Source organism: Limulus polyphemus, unplaced genomic scaffold (assembly GCF_000517525.1).
Source record: "Limulus polyphemus unplaced genomic scaffold, Limulus_polyphemus-2.1.2 Scaffold4080, whole genome shotgun sequence".
NCBI classification, from domain to species: Eukaryota; Metazoa; Arthropoda; class Merostomata; order Xiphosura; family Limulidae; genus Limulus; species Limulus polyphemus.
In genome coordinates, this window is record NW_013669690.1 from 77,655 (window position 1) to 81,661 (window position 4,007).

Consider the following 4,007-nt stretch of genomic DNA (forward strand, 5'->3'; position numbering starts at 1 on the left):
AACGTGTTACCCAGAGAGTACATCTACCGTGTAATAGAACGTGTTACCCAGAGAGTACATCTACCGTGTAATAGAACGTGTTACCTAGAGAGTACATCTACCGTGTAATAGAACGGGTTACCTAGAGAGTACATCTTACTATGTAAAAAAAACGTGCCACCTCAAGAGTACCTCCACGACGTAAGAGAACGTGCTGTGTCGAGAATACTTCTACTGGGCTTCCAGAATTTGCTATCCTATATCTCAATCATCATCCACTTCACCCAGATATGTTAACTAATATAAACAATTCATCTTACCTGAAACACTGGTGAAAATGTGAATGCTTAAGGATGTGTTAACTATCATAATAATATTGTTATTCGTTTTAGTACGCGACAACTTTCACGAGCTAAATCATAACTTTAAGCCTGTAAATCTGGATGGATGATTGGTCAGACGAATTTCGCACAAAGCTACTCGACTGTTATCTGCGCTAGTCGTCCATAATTTAGAAGTGATAGACTAGAGGGAAGGCTGCTAGTCATCATCACTTACTGCCAACTCTTGGGCTATTCTTTACCAACCAAAGGTAGGATTGACCGTCACATTATAACGCTCTCACAGCTGAAAGGGCTCGCATGTTCGGTGACAGAACTCGAACCCGAGACTCGTAGATTGCTCCTATTAAGGCAATCGCTGTTAGAACAACTTCTATCTCCTTTTCCTGTATGTAAAACCACCATCTCTACTTGCTGGAAACTATTTGTTAGGAGCTAAGTTATTTGGAATAAATATTTTAAAGGATTTATTTGGAGGAGTGTAAAATCTACATTATTTTAATGGAAGCAGAAGGAGGAATTTAAAGCATGTTTAATAATTAACAATCTGCTTCACTGAACTTCGGCTACTCTATTTCTTTTACGTATCAAAAACCAGAACACTTTTCTTTACTAAAATGTAACTGACTTAAATCTCCTAGGCAGGTCGAATTTCGTGAGATATTATTGGGTTTACGGCCAAAAATATCGCTAACAGAGAGTAAGTAAAAAAGAAAAAAACCCTCCCTTCCCGGTAGCTTAGTGGTAAGCCTGAGGGCTTATAACATTAAAAGTCGGGTTTCGATACCTCCCATGGAGAAAGCACAGATAATCCACTGTGTAGCTTTGCACTTAACAACAAACAAATGAAGCCTTAATTGTAACGCACTCATATTTTATTACAAAGACAAACTGGTACAAAAAAAAAAACATTGTTACGCGGTACACTGACTACACTTTGTTTTACATAAAGCGCAAACCTACATATTGGGGTATGTGCGCTGTACCTACCACAAGGATCGAAGCCCGAAATTTAGTGTAATTAAGTCCTCGTGCTTACTGCTAATTAAATACATTATAGCATGATTTAATTACCTTATAATTCGACTTTCCCCACCCTTTCGGGATTGAACATATATATATATATATATAATAGTACTTTAACCGGTTATAAGACGTAAAACTATTACAGTATGTTATATTTACATTATTAGATATCTATATCTGGATATTACAGTACGTTTAAGAGGCTGGGCGTGGCATAGTCGTTAGCGTGCAGGACTGTGAATTTGATAGTTCATGGTTCACATCCCCATGCTGCGATCGAACATTTTGCATTTTTTTGGCCCGGGGTTTGTTATAAGAGAGACAGTCAAAACCCACTATTCGATCAGATAAAGAGGAGCCCAAAGTGTTGTTGACTAGTCGTCTTCCTTCTAGTCTATTAGTACATATTTAGGGAAAATTGAGTGCTGGTATCCTTTGAATAACTTTGCACGAATATCCGAAAACAAACAAAAACAAGGGACCGTCTAACAACGCAAAGAGAGGCACGAAAGTGAATAACAAACTTAGCTTACGCTGTTCGTGAGGAATATTGCCGATCTCGATTCTACAGCCGACCACATCATGTGACACCACCGAAGCCAGCGCGTGCTCAAGAACAGGTGATAACAAATACCTGAAGAGCTCGTGACATCCGATTATATACCAAAGTTAGCTAGCAATAACTAAAACTATCTACCAATCAACGAGCTCCGTGCTTTAAATTGACCTTTAACTTAACGACAGCGGAAATGCACGCACTGTGTACTCTTTTTTTTATCATTCTGTTTAGAAAAAACAAAACAAAAAACTCTTAAACTGTATTATAATTATCCTTCAAAATATAATCCAATGCGAGCTACTTTTTCACTCTTAAATAAGTCGAACTTAGCTGGTGTTTATATTAGTCGGCTAGTCAGTGGCAATAAATTAATATCGTTACCAGTTACCACTGAGCCACCAGGTGGCGTCACTAACAAGAAAAAACGTATAAAATGTGTTAAAGAATAAAGAAATCAAATTTCTGCTAAATATTTTTATATATTTATAGAGTTTGTTTGTTTGAAGTTAAGCACAAAGCTACACAATAGGCTATCTGTGATGCGTCCACCATAGGTATCGTACCCCGGTTTCTAGCGTTGTAAATCTGCAGACCTACTACTGTGCCACTGGTGGGGGGGGGGGGACTGGCCTCTGTAATATGGATTAAAGTATTGTGTTCACGCTGACGTCTGTAATTTTAATTATAGTATTGTGTGTTCACGCTGGTGTTTGTAATATGGATTATAGTATTGTGTTCACGCTGACGTCTGTATTATGGGTTATAGGTCTCTGTAATATGGATTATAGTATTGTGTTCACGCTGGTCTCTGTAACATGGATTATAGTATTGTGTTCACGCTGGTCTCTGTAATATAGATTATAGTATTGTGTTCACGCTGGTGTTTGTAATATGGATTATAGTATTGTGTTCACGCTGGTCTCTGTAATATGGATTATAGTATTGTGTTCACGCTGGCCTCTGTAATATGGATTATAGTATTGTGTTCACGCTGGTCTCTGTAATATGGATTATAGTATTGTGTTCACGCTGGCCTCTGTAATATGGATTATAGTATTGTGTTCACGCTGATGTCTGTAATATGGATTAAAGTATTCTTACGCTGGTGTCTGTAATTAGTTTCATCCAGACCTTTAACTAATGCAAAAAAATAATAATAATACATACTGATATGTTTATGGTAACTACAGTTGTAATATTATAATACTGAACACGAGATCTACTAAAAATATTGTGCGTATACAATATTTACAAGTACATAGATATAATATATCATATGACGTTAAAAAAAAACACGAAGTTAGAAACTAAGCAATAACAGATGTTTAAAAACATTGTCAGAAGTTAATTCACTTGGCCTACATGTGTGTGAGTCCTAAGACTTACCGCTGACCCACTGGGGGGAGTTCCAACTAGATCATATGTGTGTGTTTAGTTGTTACATATTACCCCCTCTAGTGTGATTAATATAACATTTCTTTCCTTTACCTTGTTACACTGAACGTGATTCACTTGAAATGTTGATAGTGACATACTACACATTACACAAGTATGACGTTTTTCTGATTCCGTCTGATAGACAAGTGAAACGTTAGACATTGTTAACAGTACCGTTTGAAACAGGTGGGAGATATCAGTCAACTATTCCCCTTCTAGGTCTATAAAATTATCATAATAGCACACACACACACCACCTATTCCTAACACGTGTACAAATTATAAGTTTTGCGAAAATCTAACGTTCCATAAAAACTTTAGACTTTCGCTGGACGTTTCTGCGGAGAGACAAAACGTGTCCAGTGTTTGGGACCCACTGTTTTCTACAACCAGCTTAGTCCAAATGGCGGACCGTATCTCGCCTCATGTATATCCGGCCCGCGCACTCATTATGAATCATAAGTTAAAGATGAAAATACCATAATTTATAGGGCAGAATACCGTCAAATACTTTAAAATACAACAATATATAGGTTCTAGAATACCGTCAAATACTTTAAAATACAACTTTATATAAGTTCTAGAATACCGTCAAATACTTTAAGATACAACTTTGTATAGGGCAGAATACCGTCAAATACTTTAAAATACAACAATATATAGGT

General features: G+C 36.9%; 1 pseudogene; it reads right to left on the reverse strand.

The window, feature by feature from the left end:
- LOC106470551 overlaps window positions 1-4,007 on the reverse strand; it is a 52,590-nt pseudogene that overhangs the window by 25,750 nt on the left and 22,833 nt on the right.